This window comes from Syngnathoides biaculeatus, chromosome 5, assembly GCF_019802595.1.
Source record: "Syngnathoides biaculeatus isolate LvHL_M chromosome 5, ASM1980259v1, whole genome shotgun sequence".
Taxonomy (NCBI): domain Eukaryota; kingdom Metazoa; phylum Chordata; class Actinopteri; order Syngnathiformes; family Syngnathidae; genus Syngnathoides; species Syngnathoides biaculeatus.
In genome coordinates, this window is record NC_084644.1 from 10,621,898 (window position 1) to 10,646,174 (window position 24,277).

At 43.7% G+C, this 24,277-nt stretch overlaps 1 long non-coding RNA gene across 1 annotated transcript in view; it reads left to right on the forward strand.

Moving 5' to 3' along the window:
- The first annotated feature begins 20,942 nt into the window (after positions 1-20,942).
- LOC133500962 (uncharacterized) overlaps positions 20,943-24,277 on the forward strand; it is a 31,696-nt gene continuing 28,361 nt past the window's right edge. Inside the window, exon 1 of the long non-coding RNA XR_009795056.1 lies at positions 20,943-23,586. This is a non-coding gene — a long non-coding RNA (uncharacterized LOC133500962). The remainder of the gene's footprint in view (positions 23,587-24,277) is intronic.

Consider the following 24,277-nt stretch of genomic DNA (forward strand, 5'->3'; position numbering starts at 1 on the left):
TTGAATATTTGATCACATGGAGACATCCATCCATCCATTTTCTTACCCGCTTAGCCTCACAAGAGTCGCGGGGAGTGCTGGAGCCTATCCCAGCTGTCAATGGGCAGGAGGCAGGGGTACACCCTGAACTGGTTGCCAGCCAATCGCAGGGCACATAGAGACAAACAGTCGCAATCACGATCAGACTTAGGGGAAATTTAGAGTGTCCAATTAATGTTGCATGTTTTTGGAATGTGGGAGGAAACCGGACTGCCCGGAGAAAACCCACGCAGGCACGGGGAGAACATGCAAACTCTACACAGGCGGGGCCGGGATTGAACCGGGGACCTCTGAACTGTGAGGTCAAAGCTTTCCAGCTGAGCCACCGTGCCGCCATATGGAGACAAATGATATAAAAATAAGGTTCTCCAATGCGTATATTCTTTATACTCTGTGAAAACCAACAAATATGAGAACACCTTATGGATCAGTTGTGACAGTCTTTTATATGTAGGTAAATATGTATATTTTATACTGCCCCTTAGGTGGTCAAGGTACGCGCACCAGGAGGAACAGAACAATGTCCAATGAAGTGAAGCAAATAGTTTTGCAAAAACTCTTCAATTTTCTACATTCCATTTAATTATGCCATGAGTGTATGTTTTTATAAAGGACAATACAACTAAGTTGCTACTTTTCTTCATAGAAAACAGATTACAAACATTTTTCTCGGAACGGGTGAATGACATTTGCATTCGTTTCAATTGGGAGAGATGATTGGAGACAAAGTTGGAAGCGCGCCATAGTCCATCATGTCTTGATTAGATGAACAATCAAAAAAATCAGCGTTCACCCACATGATGAAAAAAATATGTCGGTCGCAGTCCAGGATGTGTGAAACAAAAAGAAGAAGAAGAAAAAGGAGGAGGAGGATTTTGGCTCCCTCAATGGGATCATTCATGTTCTTATCAGGTGAGTCCTCACCCCCTTATATTTCCTTTACCTTTCCCCGCTCGCCGCCTCCTGGCCTTTGTCCTCTCGACAATGTGACCATCGGGGCGGGAGGGTGGGGGGGGGGGGTAAATGAGCGGATGAGCAAGGGGGGGAAGAAAAATATGGTGTTGATCCCTCGTTCTTTACGGAGACACGCTCCAGGTAAACAGAAGCCCCCCCCCCTTTTTTTTATTCTCCCGCTTTGCTTTGTTATTGTCGCACAATGAGGAGGTTTGTGTGCCCCCCCCCCCTCCCCCAGCCTGACCCCCCCACTACTACAACCACCGCCGCCCACTCCACTTAACTATCCCCAAATTTCTGGACATTTGAAAGTAAAAAAAAAAAGAAAAATTGAACGCTTTCCGACCTTTTAAGACATTTTGTTGAAACATTTAATTTTGTCAGAATAGGAACAAAAATTCCATTTTGCGATTCACAACAAAAAATAATAAGTGACTTATAAGTTCAACCAAGCATGTATTTACTCATTTGAGTCAATATCACCAGAAGGTGCCTTTGAGACTTCCTCATTTCACAGTAAAAAAAAAATGAAAAAAAAAAATACTGAAAGCTTCCATTGAACTTCATCCATTATCTAAGCTCCGTATCCTCACAAGGGTCACGCTGGAGTACCACAGCGTATCCCGGCTAACATCGGACGAAAAGCAGACTACGCCCTGAACTGGCCCCCAGTCAGTCGCAGGGCACACCATTGAGCTTTAAATTTGTTTTCTTAATTGTTAAATATGAAATGTTGGAAATGCAAATCCGGTCAAGCTCACAAATTTTGTTTCGAGATAAAGTAACAGTAAGCAGACAAACCCTGATTTCAATGATGTTGGGGCCATTGTGGCAACCAGTTCAGGGTGTACCCCGACTCCTGCACGACGACAGCTGGGATAGGCTCCAGCGCTCCTGCGATCCTCGTGAGGATAAGCGGCTCAGAAAATGGATGGATGGATTATTCAAGTCCATACCCCCAACACCACCCGACCAACCACTTGATGTAAGTATAATGTTAATGTTCAAACCTTGCACAATTTTAGACTGTCGATTACATTTCCCAACTTTAACGTCTCATATTTGACACATTGACATCATAACATAGAGGACTCAAACCATCAAGTCAAGTATGATTGTGAGATTTCACGAATTTCACAAACGGGTTTGTCCCAGATTCTGCTTTAAAAAAAAAAAAAAAAAAAAAAAAAAAAAAGCGGAACCTCCACACCCGCCACCCAAGGTTAGCTTAATTAACGGTTACCTGGGGAGCTTCACAGCTGTCAAAGCCCCTGGGGACGAGCCGGGACTCCCCCTGGGTGAGGATGATGGGGGGGGTTGGATGAAGACCAGTCACCTGCAACCCCCACTTCCATCCTGGACGAGATCACAGAGTGGAAGGTGAGGACAGAAGTCTTTTATCCCACTGTGTGCGCCAACCTCAAACATGGACATTTTACTCTTATTTTTGTGACAATTACTAACATATTGGGATTAAAGTAGTTGTCGTAGTTTAGATATGATTTCTATATACAACACAGTGAGACTAGTGCTACGTCTCTGGATATCAATATTGTTTCTCTTCATGTGTTAGCATTAAGCTAGCTAACGTCAAGGCACACACAAGCTGATTTGACCAAAATCCTCCATCTTTTTGGTCTAATTTATTAGCAAACCCAATTTGCTTATACGGTACAATATAAAATACAACTTTTTGTGGCCGGTGATTTAACTTTTATGTCCAAATAATGCTTTATAGCTAAATTGTCAAGATTGTGTCTTTGCGCCTTTGCTGTGGCGGCAAAATGCGGAGGGCCCAAACAGCAGGGAAACAGGGACCGAAGCCAAGAGTCTCACAAAGGGAGTTCATTTCCAAAAATGGAAAAGGCAAACAAGGATCATGTAACCAAACACTAAATTAACAAAATGCAAAAATCGAAATTTAAACTAACAAGCAAATGCATGGAAATAAAAACCGCTCACAACAAGGAAACGCGACAAGACTAAGCAAACACGAGAAATGACGACATCGCACCGTCCCAGACTTAAAAACAAACAAACGGGAAACTCAGAACAGGAAAATTGACGAGATAAAGACGAGCTCGGGCTGATTGGCCCACTCAAAGGAGATCAGGAAACGAAAACCTAACGAGCAAGATAAAACTGGAACATGACATAAAACAAAAACTACAGCACAGCAAGACAAAGTCGGACAAAAACACAGATCTCGCTAAAATGTTTCATTTTTGTGACACCATATCATATTTCTGGTACAAAGGACCGCATTTAGGAATCAAAAATATGATTTATGCATTTTTTACCCTAATGTTTCATTTTAGAGACAAAATAATCAGGTTTTGGATACAAAGTACAGCATTTCTCTGCCAAAATGTCAAGAATTTGGGTGAACTACAGTACTATAATTTTTTTTTTCCACAAATACCACACTTGCTGCCTTAATCGATCATATTTGTGACATTTTATTTTGTGGTGCAAAATATTGCAACTCTGAGGCAGAATTGTTATTTTTGGAGGGGGTGGCAATCTTGCCTTTTTTGTTGAGAAACAATAACTTGCGTTGATATAAAGTGTGGCGCCACGGGGGATCATCTGAACCTCACAGTTCTGAGGTCCCGGGTTCAATCCCGGACCCGCCTGTGTGGAGCTTGCATGTTCTCCCCGTGCCTGTTTGGCTTTCCTCCGGGCACTCCGGTTTCCTCCCACATTCCAAAAACATGCGAGATTAATTGGACACTCTAAATTGCCCCTAGGTGTGATTACGAGTGCGGCTGTTTGCCTCTATGTGCCCTGCGATTGGCTGGTGACCAGTTTAGGGTGTACCCCGTCTCCTGCCCGTTGCCAGCTGGGATAGGCTCCAGTACTCCCCGTTACCCTCGTGAGGATAAGCGGTGAAGAAAAGGGATGAATGGATATCAAGTGTTCCACGTAGGCATGCATGTGTGTGTGAAAGGGAAAGGCTCCATTAAAGCTCACCTGTCATGACCCCTGCAGGTATGCCGCCTCCTTTTCATCCATTCACTCTTTTCGCCCACTCACCTCTCTTCGACTTGTTCTTCTTCTTTTTCCCTCCATCGGCAGCCTGGGGCAACCCTTTGAACTCACCACCTCCTCCGTGCGCGTTAGTGAGAGAGAGTAAAGGTTTGCAATATATTTGGCCTCAGGTGTTGGGCCGCCATTGTTCCCGCTTAATTAACGTGGCATGGAAGTGAAGGCCTCCTTAGTGTGTGTGTGTGTGTGTGTATGACATCCCTCCTGGCAATTCAGATCTTATCTCTGCTTTTGTCAAAGCACCGAGTGTGTGTTAGTGTGTGTGTGTGTGTGTGTGTGCCCCTGCCATTTAACTTTATTTCCTACTGTATGTAAGGCAATCATCACACACACAAGTGGAGGTGCTCCCTTTAATGAACGATCATCAAAAAAGTAAATTCTGTCAATCTCACTTGGGTCCGAATTATTTATTATTCCAGGAGACCCTCGGCAGTCAATCAGAGAGCCTCGAGCAGGACTAGACCGGAATCAAACACAAACACAGAAGGGGCGGGGCGACAAAAGAAAAGAAATGACTAGAACCAAGACTTTAAAATCAGCAGAAAAGGCAAAGGAGGGGAAAGAAGAAACAGGAACTATGAAAAGCAGAAGACGGGGACAAGAAAAGAAGGCTATGAAAAGATAAAACAAGAATAAAGAAGTAATAGATATACTTTGGTCGTCCAGAAAGTGACTCAGTGAGAAAAAAAAACACATTTTGGTCTGATTCACCTGGAACTCCCCTCGCATCTACAACCTGAAAAATATTTAGCGCTCCAAGTACTACCATCATTAAAATACCGTAGTCGAGTATCCCCGGGTTTTAGTTATAAAAAAATTAAAATGTTATACAATAATACAGATCTTGCCCCAGAGTGGAGGAGTTCAGGTATCTTGGGGTCTTGTTCACGAGTGAGGGAAGAATGGAGGGGGGGGGGATCGACAGACGGATCGGTGCAGCGTCTGCAGTGGTGCGGACTTTGTGTCGGTCCGTTGCGGTAAAGAGGGACCTCAGTCGGAAGGCGAAGGCGATCTACGTTCCTCCCCTCACCTGTGGGAACAAGTTGTGGGTCGTGACCCAAAGAACAAGATCCCGGATACAAGAGTTTCCTCCGCAGGCTGTCCGGGCTCTCCCTTAGAGATAGGGTGAGAAGCTCGGTCATCGGGCAGGGGCTCAGTGTCGAGCCGCTGCTCCTCCGCATTGAGAGGAGCCAGATGAGGTGGCTGGGGCATCTGATTTGGACGCCTCCCTGGTGAGGTGTTCCAGGTATGTCCCACCGGAAAGAGACCATGAGGACGACCCAGGACACGCTGGAGAGACTATGTCTGTCGGCTGGCTTGGGAACGCCTCGGGATCCCTCCGGAAGAGGTGGAAGAAGTGGCTGGGGAAAGGGAAGTCTGGGTCTCCCTGCAGAAGCTACTTCCTCCGCGACCCGACCCAGAAAAGTGGTAGATAATGGATGGATGGATGAACATTTTGCTTGATCATGGGAAAACAAAAACACCTTATTTGACTGATTCCACTGAAATGTATTGAACATGAAATTTCAATGAAAACGTCCATGTGAATCTTAAAGGCGGGATGAAAATGTATTGTACGAAAATGTGAAATACAACCAAATGGCGGGGATGAATTCATATAATAGCACTTTGTGTTACGAGTGGTACTTGTACCTCACATTTTGAGAATCACAGTAGTATAATAGAGTATAGTACGGTATAGTATACAAACTATACCTTTAACAGAACTGGAAGGTAGGGGTGACGACGATGCAAGAACATTAGCTTAGCGGCTAAAAATAAAAAATGGAGGGCATCTTATCAACCTATTCATACGCACCTACGGTCGTTGTTTACTCGAGTCCTCGTCGTATCTCCTCTTTTGAATGTCCGAGACTGGTTTTGGTGTCCCATCGTAACGGTGTTGGGAAAGTTAGCGCGTTGACTTGGGGGCTCATGAAAACGAACCTCGCCTCACCGCCGCAACTTTCTCCCGCCAGCTGCACGCCATTATCACCCTATCCAAGCACCGGCGAAACACTGCTTTTGAAGTTTTTAAATATTTATATACAACGGTTTTCTACTGCACTGGGTGTTTTAAGGACAAGGAAACAAAGTACTTCAAATTAAAAAAAAATGAACAGACAACCCCTCCTTGCCTTCTCGTCCATTAAATCGAGGTTGGCGCTGTACCAGTGTATAAAAGACACATAGCCTGCATGCACACACAAACACACACACAGAGTGAGTGAGAGAGTGAGCAAGTCGGTCCTGCTGGGCGGTGTAGACACAACCCCGCTGAGACTGTCCCCCCCCCCCCCCCACAATGGAGCTTCAGCAGGGAGGACACGGCGCTAATCCCTGTTAGCATAACAATGCTACAGTGGCACACCTCAGCCTTGAGCACACACACAAACGCACACGCTTTAAACCCGTAATTGGTCATAAAACAAACGCACAAACAGACACACGCAATGAACTTTCCGGACACAAACGCCTCTGCTTCATCCACTGCCATGTTTAGACCCTACACCCCCGCAACCTCCATCCATCCATCCATCCATCCAGGTGGATGTGTGTGTATGTGAACTGTGTTTGTGTGTTAAAAGCGCTTCAATAACATGGCGGTAGAGAGGAAGCTTTCATCTTCACCTGCCCTGTCACACCCACCACCCCAATGTGTGTGTGTCTCTCCGTGTGTGTATGATTATTTACGGCGGTTGTCTCTCGACTGGAGCATTTACGTCCACTCCGTCTGAGTCAGACTCGAGTCTCCGGGAGCCATCGTTTACCTGCGACTGTGTCCATCCATCCATCCATCCATTTTCTGAGCTGCTTATCCTCACGAGGGTTGCAGGAGTGCGTGAACCCATCCCAGTTGTCAACGGACAGGAGGCGGGGTACACCGTGAACTGGTCGCCAGCCAATCGCAGGGCACATAGAGAAAAACAGCCGCACTCACAATCACACCAAGGGGCAATTTAGAGGGTCCAATTAATCTTGCATGTTTTTGGGACGTAGGCCTGTAGAAAACCCACGCAGACACGCGGAGGACATGCAAAATCCACACAGGCGGGGCCAGCATTTGAACCCCAGTCGTCAGAACTGTGAGGCCAAAACTTAACAGCTGCTCCACCATTCCACCTGTTGACATTGTTTTAAATTATATTATTAAAATATTGGTACTGGTGGCACGGTGGAGCAGCTGGTAAAGCGTTGGCCTCACAGTTCTGAGGACCGGGGTTCAATCCCAGCCCTGCCTATGTGGAGTTTATATGTTCTCCCCGTGACTGCGTGGGTTTCCTCTGGGCACTCCGGTTTTCCACATCCCAAAAACATGCAACATTAATTGGACACTCAAAATTGCCCCTAGGTGTGATTGTGAGTGCGGCTGTTTGTCTCTCTGTGCCCTGCGATTGGCTGGCAACCAGTTCAGGGTGTACCCCGCCTACTGCCCGGTGACAACTGGGATAGGCTCCAGCACTCCCCGGGACCCTCGTGAGGATAAGCGGCAAAAGAAATTGACGGATGGCTATGGGACATATTAATGAGATCGGGATACACACTTAGTTGTTTTCAACATTTTGACTGACTTTGACTTTAAAAAAAAAAAATTGTTTAACGTGCCTTCTTACGGCTCTTTTAGTGTGTGGCCCAATTGTCGGTAAACATAGCTTGGTTAGTTTTATAGGATGTAAGGAAGACGCAAACGGTGTGCGCGTGCGTGCGTGTGTGCTGTTGTGCACTGACAGTAATCAGATTACTTTAATCTGATTACAAGTGTAATCAGTTGTTGAGTTACGCCCCAAAAATTGGCAGACGGGGAGGGTGACCTATGCGAGGGTGGCGAGGGGTTCATTGGAGGGTACGCGCACACGCACACACACACAAACAGTATAGACTTGTATCACATGGTTTTCTCATATCTGTTTGTATATCATCTTGTGTTGTTGTGTTATATCATTTTGTATGGCCAGATTGTCCTGTATCATCTTGCCTCGATAGTGACATGTATCGACTCGAGATTGTCTTTGAATCAACTCGTGTCATCTTTTTACCATCAATCTGTTTATTATTTATTACTGATGCGTATATCGTTTTGGATCATCTTCACGTTACTGTTTCGGGTTAGTTGAAAAAGAAACGCGCTTCACACGTGCGTTCTTTCACTTTCTGCCATTTAAAGACTTCCAAACGACTTCCGAGCCGCATTTGGCGTACCGCCAAACTTTTTATGTGCGCGCTAACTCGCTGGGTGGGCCGGCGGCGGCGACGACCGTGTCCAAACACGTTTTGATTGACAGCTCGCACGGATCGCTCTCGTCCTCCGAGCCGTCGTTTGAAGCTTCCGCTTTTATTTCCGGCACGTGACCTGTCACCGTTTTGTTGTCCATTCCGGACGGACTGACTGGAAAAACAATGGCTGCAACAGTTGCTGCAGGACAAACGCCGTTACGGTCCTACCACACACATACATATATACACATACAGACGGGTGGGTGGGCTGTCAGCCACATCGAGGGTCACATGATGGTCTCATCACGAGCCAATCTGCTTTATCGCCAAGAATGTGTAGCTATAGAAGTCACTTCGTTGTTGTCTTGCATTTATCTTCTTTGGTCTTGCTCAAGTGTACCGGCTTGCAGCTTTCGGAATCTTCTTAAGACAGCAGTCTTATATCGTTTAATATAGTACTGATGGCGCTGCGTACTTCTTGTATCATGTTTTCATTTCATTTGAACATCTCTTGTATCACCTTGATGATGAGACACTCACCACGTCATCCACGCGCACTATCAGCACCGGGGCACCCCAGGGTTGTGTCCTCTCCCCTCTGCTCTTCTCGCGCTGCACGAACGACTGCACCTCGTGGCATCTGACGGTCAAATTCCTGAAGTTCGTAGATGACACCACGGTTATCGGCCTTATCAAAGACGGTGACGAGTCTGCGTATCGACGGGAAGTGATGAGACTAGGGCTTTGGTGTGGTCAACACAACCTGGCGTTGAACACTCTAAAGACTGTCGAGGTGATTGTGGACTTCCGGAGGCATCCTTCACCACAGCTGCCCCTGACGCTGCCCAACTGTCTTGTGTCACCCGTTGAGACCTTCAAGTTCTTAGGAATTACAATCTCAGAGGACCTGAAGTGGGAGACAAACATCAACTCCATCCTCAAAATGTCTAGCAAAGGATCAACTTCTTGCGGTTTCCGAAAAAGCACGGCCTGTCACAAGAGCTGCTGAGACAGTTCTACAAAGCGGTCATCCATTCAGTACTGTGTACTTCCATCACAGTCAGGTTTGGGACCGCCACAAAAAAGGACAAACTCCGACTGCAACGGAGAATCAAAACTGCTGAACAGATTGAGGACTTGCACGGAACGCGAACTAGGTCCAGAGCATCCAGGATCCTTTCGGATCCTCCACATCTTGGCCACCAGCTCTTGCAGCTCCTTCTGTCTGGAAAGCGATACAGATCAATGAAAGTCAAAACTAGCAGGCATTTGAACCGTTTTTTCCCCTCTGGCAGTTAAGTCATGAAATTCTTGAACAGTGAATCTATTATTTTTCTGCTTTGTGCCACGTTAGGACACTCACTCACATCCTGCTGGTCCCATCAATATTAGTAATAGTAATATATTTTGTAGACTATCGCATGATTCGTCACTTTAACCTGCTCCCTTTGCATCTATAACGGGAACCCCGAACGGGTAAAGGCACTCCGTACAAGCTTAACATAACGTGGGACGTTCACACATTTATCTCTTACCTGTTCTAAATGAAGAAGATTTTACATCTTGCACGACTCTTATAAGGAATAGTTCCTGTAAACAGAAATGTCTTGTTCTGTTCTGTTGCTTTGTTGTTCTTTGTTCTGAATGTCCGACTGGTGGAGAAAAATTCCTTGTGTGTTTCTAGACACTTGACCGATAAAGCTGATTATGATTATTTCGCCTTGTATTATCTTGTATCATGTTAATGTTTACGTATCTTGGCTTGTATGGTCTTCTATCATCTTTTTTTTTTTTTTTGCTGTTTGTCATCTTAAAAGTCTTCATGTATCAGCTTTTACTGTCTTGTATCTTTTTTATGTTTCCTGAATCATTTGAATTTCTTGTCTATCATCTTGACGTTTCTCTTATCGGCTTGCAATTGTTGTTCTAGTCAGGCAATCGCATTGTTCAGTCGACTTCTAGTTCCAGGAAGGCAGCCACTTCCTTCGGGCGTTTCCACAGATCCATTACGGTCAGCGTAATGGGAGCTGCAACGTAGTTGAAGATTTGCTGCGTGTCGTGAGGGTCCTGTCCACATTTCGGCAATAGGTTGACAATAGTGTTGTCGACACGAGCCGTATAGTCATCGAGCATGCGGCTTGATCCGGAGCGGAGTTGCGATAGTTTTGATCTTGTGACCCGCGGAAGATCGAGCTCGGTTTTGTCCACCTTGGGTCTAGGGTAGCCACCAAGGATGACTACCGCGTTTTTCAACTGCCTTTCGATGGCGCCTACGTAGCCCATCTCGGTTGGCTTGTTCGTCGAACACAGTGTCAGTGGGGATGTCTTCGTCGATGTCTTGACGGTATTTATGGATGTCATGACGAAGTAAGCGCGGTTGAGGTGGTTTGTTTGACACCTGATTGCACGGGTGTGCGGTATCTGACAGCGTAGCAGATACTGCCAGGCGATTAGTTCGTTGTGTTGCTTCACGGGTAGGATTTTGGTCTCACGATGCAGGTGGTCCTCGTTAGCCACAGCCAGGCAGCCGGTGGTGATTCTGAGGGCGACGTTCTGCCGAGTCTGGAGCTTCCTCCCTCCACACTCCAAGCAATCGCTTGCAATTGTCTTGTCTCATCTTTTATCGTCCAGTGTTGTATTAATAGCTCCATGTATCATATTGTATTGTTGTGTATTATCTTGTATTGGTGTGCATCATCATGATGTTTCCATATATAAGCTTTTATTGTCTTGTATCATCTTGGATTGTCTTGATATTTCCATGTATGTGTATAGTCTTGAATCATCTTGATGTTTCCGTTATCTTTATTGTGTTGTATCATCTTGTATCTTCTCGTATCAAATTGATGCTGCAGTATATCACTTAGTATTGTCTTGTACAGTGTTGACGGTGACGTGTACCGTCTTGTATGAGCCTGTGTAATCGTAATTTTTCTTGAATGGTTTCAATGGGGCTGTGTATCAGCTTCCATCTGCTGTCCGGTATTATTTTTTTTACAGTTTTGAGTCCTGATGCGATATGCGTCTTGTATCATCGTCAATGGACATGTATGGATTTGGTGTGATGTGTTGTGTTTTGTATTGAAGGCGCTCACCTGTCGTTGCTGTAGCCAAGTACGACGGTCGTTATTCCGTATCGAGGTCCAGAAAGAGAGCCACATCGGCCGGGGTGCTTCGCTGGTGTTCCACCGTCAGCGTGGTCGGTTTTTGAGCACAGTTGAAGAGATGATGCGTATCGTGGGGGGGCTGACGTCACACAATGGGGACTTATCGACGATGTTGTTGGCGAGTTGATGCCGATAGTGTGGCGCTCACCTTGTACTGTGTTGCATGAACCTGAATTGTCACCAAATTGGCGCGATGCGACTTTATACCATCTCGATTTGTCTCGAATCTTCTCGACAGCGACAAAATTGTAGAAAGTCATCCTGAAGTTTGTTTCCCGAGTGCTTCTACTCAGCCTTTAAGGCAAAAGACCATCTGCTCCTTCTCTTCTTGTCCCACGCATGGCTGTCAACCTCTTTATGCCTCCGACCTCTGTTACTTGGTCACGCTAGCGTATTCAAGTGGCTTGCTAACGAAGCAAATCCCTGGTGCATAAATATTAGTTTACCTTAGCCATCTGAAGTAAACAAAGTTTGTTGAATAAACCGAACTGTAAATGTACTTTTTGTGTTTCTGGGGGATACGTGGGAGGTTTATTTTGAACGCCTCCTCGAAAGAACGCTAAATATTAGGATCACGGCGGGTTGTTGTCGCTCGCTCTATTTTCCCCTCGGTGCCGCCGCCCGGTCCGGGCCTCTCGGGGGGCTCTCGGGGCCTCAAAGGGCCGGCGTGTAAATCTTCAGACCTCTCCTTATGGCCGACAACTGCGCTCGGGATCACAAGGCCCACATTCTCAACATTGTGTAGATGTTAAAGGTATATGCCGCTGTCTCAATTCACACACACGTCTCATCGTCTTGCTGTTCCACCTGGACTCATCTGCTTAGGGTGCTGAAACGCACACCCTCGTGTTAAAATAACCACCGCTGTGTTTTCATATGTTGAGTGTCCATGTATGTGTGTGTGCATGGGTGAGGGGGGAGGCGGGGGCTTCGGCCTAGACATCGGACACACGCGCGCATACTCTTGGTAATCCCACACACGGTCTGAAGCAGCAGCCTGAATAAGCACAGCGCAGCAGGCCCAGCATTCACAATGTCAACAGGTCAAATACAGTTACACACGGGGCGCACACACACACACACACACACACACACACACACACACCCAGCAACCTGAAGCCAGCGGGGGCTGACGGGATGCCGGCAGCTGAAGACGGAGAAGAAAATCGTGAGGATGGGAAAGAAGAAGAAGTCGAAAAAGAAGATGAAGGACAGAAGACTGACAATAGAGGAAGGAGTGAAAGGGGAGATGCTTGCTGGTTCTTTACCAATTTAGGAAATCGAACCAAATATGTGATTGTGTGTTTCTGAGTGTATGAAAATGAATGGATTATTATAAACCTTCAAATAACTGCGACTTTACAACAAGAAAAGGCTCCAACTCACCTGTTTTCCAGTAGGTGTGAATATGAGTAGGAATGATTGTTTGTCTTTCTGTGCCTTGACATGGATTGGCGACCAGTCCAGGGTGTACCCGCCCGACATCCCTCACCAAAAGTCAACTGAGATGGACTAAATCTCATTCGGGACTGAGTTCTTCATAGAATGGGAGTACGATTGGTTGTTTGAAAATGCTCTCGACAACTCGTAGGGAAAAAGTGAGTTAAAGAAATTGTGAACCTGATTTTATGCAGCTTTGAACTACCGTCCTTTCCTGGCCTACGAGCCGCGACTTTTTTCACACTTCTTCAACCCTGGGGTTTATGCGGTGATGCGGCTAATTTGTAGATTTTTTTTTCCTAACAGCCGCAAGGGGGCGCTCGAGCAGAAAAGTTGAAGAATGAGACCGGTGGAATATATGTGCAGAGGAAGTGACTTTTACCGGCCCTGTTAGCGCTGCGCTACAGTTAGCGTTGTGCTACTGTGTTGCTGCTCTGTTACTGGCGTGTCTCAGTGATATTTACCGGTAAGTTTTATTTTAACTGGTCCTGTTAGCGTTAGCGCTAGCGTGTTGCTAGCGTTAAACTCTTTCTTTGTACCATCTTTCTTTGTAAATATCTCGTGTTTCAATGTGGGCACTTGCGACTTTTACACGGCTGCGGGGCATGTATGTACCAAATGGTATTTCCTTGACAAATGTACTCGTGAGGCTCGTAACCAGGTGCGCTCTGTCGGCCGGCAATTACGGTATTCTTTATTCTCTCTTCTCTTGAAGGGTATGGAGTTGAGATACTCAAGGTGGAAAATGCGTCGAAGCGGACGAGTGAAGAAGGGCCGAGGCGTTCGGTTTCACACCTGGAGGTGTCCTCTTTGAATATTTCATGGTGCCGTTTTCTCTCATTGCTCGCTGCGGTGACGCACAACTGCGCAGTTTGGTGGAGCGACAACTTCACCGACAACACAAGAAGATGGTGGAAACACACGTCGCACACAAACCTCGTGCTTCCAACCAACCAGTGCAGGGCAAAAAAAAACTCAACTTCACTACGATTGGATGCTGCTTTTTTTTTTTTTTGGTTCAAATATCAACCAAAATATAGTTTTTGCAACACTTTGATCTTCACGCAGACACAAACTGTGAGTGACAGACATGCACACAGACACACATAAACTCTTGTCATCTTTTCTGTCTGTTGCTAGGGCGATGGTGCTGATACTCTCTCTTTCTCCCCGGGTCACAGATAAAAGGCTTCAGGTAACCTAAGGAACTAAAGACACACACACACACAAGCACGCATGCACACGCACACAATTCCCGTTAAAGAGTATCTTTGTAACAACACCAACGTGTATCTCATGTGAAATCAACTTTCAGCTGAGTGAAGACTGAGGCATGTTACACTTTGAAGTCAGCAACACACTTGTATACACACACACAGCACACTTGCACACAACATTTGTGTGTCTGTGTTAATTTGGTACTCATAAATGTTTGCTTCTTGTGCAAAGAAGTGTTGCTCATTTTTTGGACATCTAGGACACTGTAAACAGTGAACAATAAAACGATTAAAATAAATAAATACATATCGTGAGGCAAAAGTGTGTGCGAATCTAAATAAAACAAAGCCGGAGGGAATATGATGACCAAAGAGTTTGGGTGCATATTTGAAAATGGGGAACAAGTCGAAATTGAGCGTTTGTGCGCGTTTATGGGCGTGTGGGAGTGAGATTATGTGCGCGTGTGTGCGTCTGCCGATGAAGAAAGTACGTCAGCGCTGCGGTGTCAAAGGAGAAGTGTGTGTGTCAAGACGCCTGCAGAGATGTTGCCGGGGAAACGGGTGAGTGAAAAACTCCCAGATGTAATAATCTTTGCTGCAATGATGTAATTAATGAAGAAGAAGAAATGATAAATGTTGTGGGGTGACTCACTCGTCAAATGTTTATTTCATTTTTATTTTTTTTTACTGACGCAGCACTAGCAACGTTCATTATTTGAATATTTATTACACATTTACAAATTTAAAACGTTTAATGTGCGGGACTAAATTTTCATGTTCCTTCTTGAAAATGATTTTCAAACCAAAAGATGAGGTTTAATACGGCGGCTAGGATACGGTGGCTGGGAAGTGCAAAGTAAAAATATAAGGAATTTGTGAGACGCATTCGCACTTCAGAAAACTAACGTTGCAACAAATGTTCATTTCAGAAATTAATTTGGCGCACAGAAGCGGCACCAAAGCCAACTGACCGATGGCGGAGTCCGTGTGGTTTTGTCAACAAGTCCCGTGAGTGGCCCATCTGACCCTGCGACTTTCCACTTTACTTGATTTCATACCTTTTCCTATATTATTTACACTTTTCTATACTTTATAATTTCTACTTTACATTTTCCTTGACATTAGTTTTAGTATAAATTTGCTCCTGACTGTTTATTATACTCTTTAATTTACTTTATACCATTTATTCTCCTATATTTTATATTTTACTTTACTATTACTTCTTTTTTTTTACTGTGCTTTTACATGAACTTGCTAATATACATTTTCTATTTACTTTTTTACTTTATAATTAACATAGTTAACTTTTTAATTCCATCCATCCATCTTCTTTGCCGCTTATCCTCACGGGGGTCGCGGGGAATGCTGGAGCCTATCCCAGCTGTCAACGGGCAGGAGGCGGGGTACACCCTGAACTGGCTGCCAGCCAATCGCAGGGCACGTAGAGACAGTCGGACTCAAAATCACACCTAGGGGCAATTTAGCGTGTCCAAATAATGTTGCCAGTCAATCGCAGGCCAACTTTTTAATTCCAGCCATCCATTTTCTTTGCCGCTTATCCTCACGAGGGTCGCGGGGAATGCTGGAGGCTATCCCAGCTGTCAACGGGCAGGAGGTGGGGTCCACCCAGAAGTGGTTGCCACCCAATCGCAGGGCACATACAGATGAACAACCATTTGCACTCACAACCACACCGAGAGGCAATTTAGCGTGTCCAATTAATGTTGCCAGCCAATCGCAGGCCAACTTTTTAATTCCAGCCATCCATTTTCTTTGCCGCTTATCCTCACGAGGGTGACGGGGAGTGCCGGAGCCTATCCCAGCTGTCAACAGGCAGGAGGCTGGGTACACCCTGAAGTGATTGCCAGCCAATCGCAGGGCACAAAGAGACAAACAGCTGCAGTCACAATCACACCTTGGGGCAATTGAGCGTGTCCAATTAATGTTGCATGTTTTTGGGATGTGGTGGGACCGGTGTTCCCGGAAAAAACCCACACAGGCATGCAAACTCCACACAGGGAGGGCATGGGATTGAACCCGGGTCCTCAGAACTGTGAGGCCAAAGCTTTCCAGCTGATCCACCGTGCCACCACTTTTTATTCATGTTTTTTTTCCTTTTTACAATTTATTGCAGTTCAAATCTTGTGCTGCTTTTATATTTCAATTTTAATTCACCGTAGCGCAGTGGTTAGAGCACTGGTTTGGAAAACCAGGGGTTGGGGGTCCGTATCCCACTGGGGCCTCCACTCGCTGAGAAGGGTTGCGTCAGGAAGGGCATCCGGCGTTAAAAATTGTGCCAGACAAATATGTGCGTTCATCTGAGATGACACGCTGTGGCGACCCCGAAAGGGACAAGCCGAAAGAAACAGAATTAGCGGATTAACAACAGTGGAGAAGAAAAACTGATAAAATAATATCAACAACTACGCGTTTTGCACAAAATAAAAACAGTCTTTCTGTTGGCCAGAATGATGTTTGACAATCATAATTACACTGCTTTTCATTTTAGTTATGTCACTGTTTGGACCATTTCTGACACAATGTTTGCTCTTTCATGATCGGTCTACAGTCGACCTTATCTAAAGTGTTGTAAATGTGGCAAACATCGTAAATGTTAATATGACTGCTCATGTGAGCTATTTTGTCCGGGTGACTTTGGAAAAGTGAAAGAGCCAGACGATTTCTTTTGAAGTTTTTCTCCCCCCTCTCTCCCCTTTTATGTCCTCTGCTGCTATTCATAACTTCCTTTTATTGGCTTGACCGTTTTGCTCCAATTATCCCACTTCCTCCTCCTCCTCGTCCTCGTGCCGCCACGCCGACGTGGAGTGTGTGTGGGCTGATGCGTTTATTGGCGCCCCGAAATGTCACACTTTGTTTTCATGCTCAGTCAGCATTTCGACGCGCACCCCTCCCCCCTCCGCACAAACACACATATTTGTCATTTGTTGGTATACACTACCCCAAGTCATTATCAACAACATCCCTTCTCTCTGTGTGTGTATATATACGATAAATATACATGGATGTGTATGTGTGTGCGCGGGCCTGTGTTGTGTTTTTCAGGGTCCCATGTGATGTGGCGAGCGTATCCGGTTAAGCGTGTAGGAGGACAAATGAGAAGGCGTGTAGTAGTCGGAAGTCCATTTCTCTTTCATTTACACGCTCCTTTCTTTTATTTCACAGATGTGCGCTCACACACGCATACACACACGTGCACACGCACGTCACTCGGCCTTTACACTAAAAGTAATTGACATAAATGAAAGGAACGGAGTAAAGTAAGAAGAGAAATGAAATGCGCAAAGAGCCGAAATGAAGAGTAAAATTATGGCAAGGGAACTGGGGAGTAAAGTAAAACGTTTAGGACAGTGAGACGGGACGTAAAATAAAAGAAGTAAGGTAATATGAAAAGTAAGACAAGGCAACAGATAAAGAAAATTAGGATAAAAATGTTTTACCACCTCATCATATTTACACATGAAATTTATGAATTCATTTTGGAAGCAGAAATCAAGGGAAATTGGGTTTTCAGCTACATCAGTTAGTGTTTGGAAACATAAAAACTATATCTAATATCTCAACATGATGATTCATGACATGACAATTTGAAAATTTGATACAGATTTGAACAAAAATCATGGAAGTTGATGCACGTGATTTGCCTTCGGGGGCCACATAAAGTCATGTGGTGGGCCGGATCTAGCCCCCGGGCCTTGAGTTTGTCATAGCTGGAGAAAAGTAACAAGCCAAGCATGCAGTAATGTAAAAGGTAAAATAAAAGGTGTGGGACGAAACACCAAAGTCGACATTCAAAGAAGTAAAGTTCAAAACTAAAGAAAGAGGTTCACTCAAAAAGTAAAATAAAATACTATACTAATGCATATCAATAAATCAAACTCATAGGGCAGCTCATTGCATTTTTTGACCACTTTTTGATGTAACATTCAAGTTTCTTGGTTGGGTTTTCATGAGCTATTAGCTAAAATCATCAAAATAATACATAAAATCACAACATAATTAATTTTATGTAGTGAATCTAGATGCATTTTTGTTAATATGTGTGCAGAAAAATGTATAGGAAACTACAAATGAGTCAATCAAGTAGTCACAGAAGTGAAGTAAAAAACTGAGGTAAAAAAAAAAAACAGTAATCTGGAAAATACAAAGTAGGCAATAGTAAAGTTGAATTAAATTAATAATAATTAATTAATAATTAATAAATATTAAATTATCCATGTGCAACGTGTGTACTAAAAAATAAGTAAGGTAAAAAAAAGCAGTGAAGTAATAATTTAAGAAAAAGTGCAATAGAATGTAGCAGAGGAAGAAGAGAATTTAAGTAAGAAATTAGGACTCGGTAAAAAAAGTGAAAAAGAAAATTGATTAATTGTAATTATACAGAAAGAAAAAAGGAAGGCATCGGAGCGCATTTTAGCAATAACAAGAGTCAAGGTCAAAATGTGTGTCAGAAAGACGCAAAGCAACAAAAAGTCAGTCAGTGCCAATTGGTATCTTTCAGTGTACTTCAATGTACTTTTGTTATTACATTATTATTTATCATCAAGCACGCAAAGGAGCATTCATTCCGAGTGTGTCGTCGGCTTCGGCGCTGCTACGCAACACCAACAGACGGGCAACACGCACGCACAATCATACGTGCGCACGCAAACACGCACACCCACACGGGACTTCCTCTGCTGCCGCTTTGCCCTTCCTGCCCGTCTGACTGAATTAGCAAAAACCTTCACTTTCAACACACTTTCACTTCATCTTCCTGCAGACGCCAAACACAACACAACACAACACAACACAAAAGAGCGGAAAGTTCCTCGCAGACTTAGCGACGACAATCATCCATCTCGTTTCTATAGTGCTTTTCCGCATTAGCGTTAGCGCCATTGATAGCGCCGCTGATTAACATTTAAATGACGTTCAGATGTTCCAGCTGGAGTGCTAATTATGTAACTACCCTAAAAGTAATTAAACCGTACTTGTAACTATCATCCATTAGGTTTTTAAAAGTGAATGATGTGGCGGGTGACGCAACATTTGAGCGAACGCACATCATCTCACTTCACATCGAGCAGCAATTTAGCGGATCTTGAAGAATTATTTAAAAAGTTGTTGAATGACACACTGGAAGTTTCCTGGAAAACTAAAGATAAAATACAGAATTACACATGGTGCATTCAAAACAACCATGTACAGTCCATATAGCTTAATGCTAACGAACATTGCAAACAGCCACGGATGGGCAAACGATTAGCATTGCAGTGTTTTAACCTTGAAGGTGTTGAATATTTGATCACAAAGGGTGGTGCAACACATGGAGACCATCCATTCATCCATCCATCCATCCATTTTCTTCGCCGCTTATCCTCACAAGGGTCGCGGGGAGCGCTGGAGCCTATCCCAGCTGTCAACTGGCAGGAGGCAGGGTACATCCAGAACTGGTTGCCAGCCAATCGCAGGGCAGCTAGCGACAGTCACAATCACACCTATGAGCAATTTAGAGAGTCCAATTAATGTTGCATGTTTTTGGAATGTGCGAGAAAACCCACGCAGGCACGGGGAGAACATGCAAACTCCTCACAGGCGGGGCCGGAATTGAACCCGGGGCCTCCGAACTTTGAGCCCAACGCTTTCCAGGTGAGCCCACCGTGCCGCCCTTTACTTGTAACCAATAACTGTAAATAAACAAGAGATGCAACAATGTCACTGATTAAATAATGCAACTAAGTAATGTAACAAGTAACTGTAACTCCAACTAAATAGCTGTAACTAAGTAACAACAGCTGTGTTTATTTAATAGTCATGAAATAATGCAACAAAGTAACTGTACATAAGTAGCCAAGAAATTGTGAGGAAAAGCCTACAAGTACAGCTGAACTTTATTTTGGGTTAATCAGTTTCAACAATGGTTACCATTTGGCATGAGTTTGTGATTCTGTGCACATGCCAGTTGTAAAAGGGTGTGCACACTTGCGCAAGCGAATTACATCATGTGTTTACTTTTGCTTCCCCTCTCCCAAAATTGTAGGTTATAGGTGACATTATAACTGTAAACATTTTGAAGTGATTTATGTTGTTTTGTGTTCATTTTTTTGATACCACAAAAACCTTTTGACCATTTGAACATGGGTGTGTAGACTTTTTATATCCACTGGACGTCAGAGTGTTTTTTTTTTCCTTTTCTACCATGTGATGAATTGGAAATTAGATTTTAAACTGCGCACGTCCATGAAAGAATACCAAGAAATGACAGAAAAGACAAAAGAAAATGGATTAAAGGCGAAACCCCTCCGCCCTCGCTTTGATAAGGAGAAAGTCAAGAAAATAAGAAGCGACTCGACGGACGTGTCAGAATTCTGGTAAAAAGTGAAGAATCAACGAGAAGTTTCAAGGAGCTGATGAGGAACTGATTTGCAAAAAAAAAAAAAAAAAAAAAAGTGAAAAGTGTTGAAAGCGATTGAGGACACAGAGTGCCGAATGAAGAACCCAGCAAATAAAAAAAAAATCATATATACTTACAATCAATCAATCAATCAAAAGAAGTAATTTATAAATCCATTAAAAATACAGTCACAAAGCAATCAAAATTCACGGTACAACAAGATTGCAGCTGAAAGCGAGTTTTAAAAGGGCAAAAAAGTCAAAACCAAGTCAAAAATAAAATACATAAGTAAAATGAAAAAAAGAGACAAAATCAAAAAAAACAACCAAACAAAATAAATATAATTAAGTTAAAAAAAAAATATATATATATATATATATATATATATATATTGATGATATTGAAAAAAGGCAAAATCCTAGTCACATGGAGATCCCATCAAAAGCAAATTCAGAAAACAAAGAAAAACGTAAGCAGGTTTAAAAAAAAATGTCAATAAATCATTCAAAAAACAAAATTAAAATTTAAACCAGCTCAAAACTGAATCAATATCAGTTAAGGATCGAGTAAAATAAAGAACTAAAAATAGTTTTTAAAAAAAAACTTGAAAATAACAAAAGCCCATGTCAAGAACCAATGAAAACAATCATCCAGAAGCAATAAAAAAGAAAAGAAAAATGGCCAAAACAGATTTGAAAAATTAACCAGACAAAAAAACCATACACACATCAAAAATGCATGAAAACAAAAATAAAACCCTGTCAAATATCGTAACAAGTAAAAAAGGCAAAACCAAATCAAAAACAAAAGACATAAGTAAAATGAAAAAAAGAGACAAAATCCCTATCAATAACCACAAAAAACAACCAAACAAAATAAGTATAACTAAAAAAGTTTAGTAAAAAATATATATATTGAAAAAAGTCAAAATCCTAGACACCTGGAAAACACATGAAAAGCAAATTCAGAAAACAATTAAACAAAAAAAACTCAATAGGTTTAAAAAAATATTAATAAATCATTCAAAAAACACAATTAAAATTTAAACCAGCTCAAAACTGAATCACTATCAGTCAAGGATCAAGTAAAACAAAGAACTAAAAAAACAAAACAAAAAAAACCTTGAAAATAACAAAAGTCCATGTCAAGAATGAATTGAAGCAATAAAAAAAAATCATAAAAGAAAAATGGTCAAAACAGATTTAAAAAAATGAACCAGACAAAAAAAAAAACGCACATCAAAAACGCATCAAAACATAAAAATAAAACCCTGTCAAATATCGTAATAAACAAGTAAAAAAAAAGTCAACAATCATTTCAAGAATTCACTTAAAAGCAAGTCTTCAAACCGGCTGCAAAACATGTCAAAAACACTCATAAAACAAATTAACGTCAAGTTAGGTGCAAAAAAACAAGTGAAAAAAATTAAGAACTTGTCAAAAACAAGTAAAGAAAAAAGAAATAAATCCAAAACCACTTCAAAACAAATTCATGTTTTTTTTTGTTGTTGTGGGGGGGCATTGACACAGACACGTCTTACGAAAAGTGCCTTTTCGCGTGCGAATCAAGAGGGAAGTGTTTTTCGGGGGTGACGTTATTTGTCGCAGACAAACTGAAATAACCTTCGGTTTGTATTATTGACATTTTCTCTCCCATGGAAAAAAATGCAGAAGTGTGCGGCCGAAGACGTTTGCGAGTCACGCCGGCGTGGTGCTCTTCTTCTTCTCCTTCTTCCTCGTCGACGCCGAGCACGCCGCGAGTTTGTGGGAAAGAAAAAAAAAATGCGTACATCCCTGCTGACCTTTGGCTAGAGATGTGGGGAAAACCCCGGACTGGTCGCTAGTAAACACTATCTGTCGTTCGATTAATTCTCCCATTGAGAGTCAGTGGTGCAGCTCAAGCCCCGCTAGCCGGTAATCGAGCTAAACGCTAATGTCCTAATCCCCGCGGGGGGTGAGTCACCGCTTTGCGTTAGCTTCGGCTAATCTGTGGGAAACAAATTACGAAATGTTTCTGCAGCTGCCGCGCGCGCGGCGATGTCTGCCGCATGTATGTCGCTGCGTACACGCGGGGCGGGGGCGGATTGGTAAATAATCGGCACGCGGATTAACGACGTACATTTGGTTCGCGTGAATCACCCTTTTCAAAGTTAATCTGCGCTCTTAACGCTCGTCAGCGCCGACGTGACGAAACGGGACAGGGCTTTCCGAGGGTTCATCTTGGACTCAAGCCGGTTAAGATCTTGAAAGGCCCTTCAGTCAACAGATTGCTAAACTAGTTAGCGTTCGCTTTTGTCAAGATGAAACTTTTACTGCGATTATACACACAGACTGTTGTGTAAACAAAGGCGTCGCGTAATCTACCATTAAAACACATCAAATAATTCTTGCCTCCCTCGTGTTTTAGAAGTCACAGGGACAGGATGTAGACCGCGTAGCACGTGACGGACACCAATGAAGCGCCGCTTTCTCTCGTCGCCCCCCTCCCGGCATCAAGCACGCACACAATGCAGCCCTCCCAGACTATTGCGGTGGGCACATTTGAGGGTTAGCGGCACTTTGAAGGCCACCATTGATGTCAAATGGCTGCCAGACAGCCCAAGGATATGACGCCTGATGGAGGACAGGAAGTCTCGTTGGTCGTGTCCGACTCGCTTGCCACTGTGGGTATGCGCTGCCCCCCCGCCGCATTGCTCCTGGATATTCGTCTGCGTGAGGGTGTTGACGTGTGGTACCGTATTTCCGTGTATCTCAATGTGATGAGTGTTCCCGTGTGTACACGCTAGTATCTATGTGGCACATGGTGTTTGGACATTAATAACTTACAGTTATAAACATTAATATTTTTGGCCCACCCTAAACACAACACTCGCAATATTTTTTAAAAGACTTTACCCCTCAAATTTAACTCTTGTGTGACTGGACATGTATAACATTTGCTTTTATTTAAGTGTATTCGTTCTTATAGTAACAGCAATTTGCCAGCCGGGGGCGCTGTGTTGCACCCGCCGGCCGACGCTGCCCAGCTCATTCGCAGAAGAAGCTGCAGTACAACTGCTAGCGGATGCTGTTTATGTGCTGTGAGCTAAACGTGTATTCTGTGCTGTTTACAGGTAAGATACACAGGATTGAGGGGGGGGGGGTCGTTGCTATGTTTGAGATGCATGACTGTCGAACTTGTATAGTATTTCCAAGTTTTGACACGTTAATTGAACACGATAAAGCCCGCGTTAAAAAGAACTACGGGACAGGAAAAGAGTGTGCAACTTCCTGTTGCTTCAAAATAAGAGCAAAGCATCGGCAACAGTGTTTGAGTGATTTTTATGTTTAATCCAGCTGTATTATTGTCAATGTTGAACGTGTCATTGGATTTCTCTATGTTCTTGAACACCGGAATAAGAATAGAGCTCACTTATTTTGCCGTTTACAGAAATAAAATAAATATGCTGCACAAACAATGGGGTGACTCCAGTCTTTAAAGTGTGACATCTACGTGTGTATTGCTAAGCATATGTGCGAGTCTTGAATCGCATGTGCGTGTGAAATTAATGCAGGTAGCCCGGCAGGGGTCCTCGGTGTGAGCATCCGATGTGCGGGTAGTGTGTTCCTCACAGGCCCGGAACTAGCGGGCAGGAAGTGTGAGTGGTGGGAGTAAAGGGAGGTAAACCCCCCCCACCTTTCCTCCCTTGACACTCGCCCATCACCAACTTCACCCCCTCCTCGCCTGATAGCGCCCTCACACCACTGGAGGGTGAAGAGGGGGCCGCGGGACCACCCAGAGAGACGCCAACACGGAGGCAGACA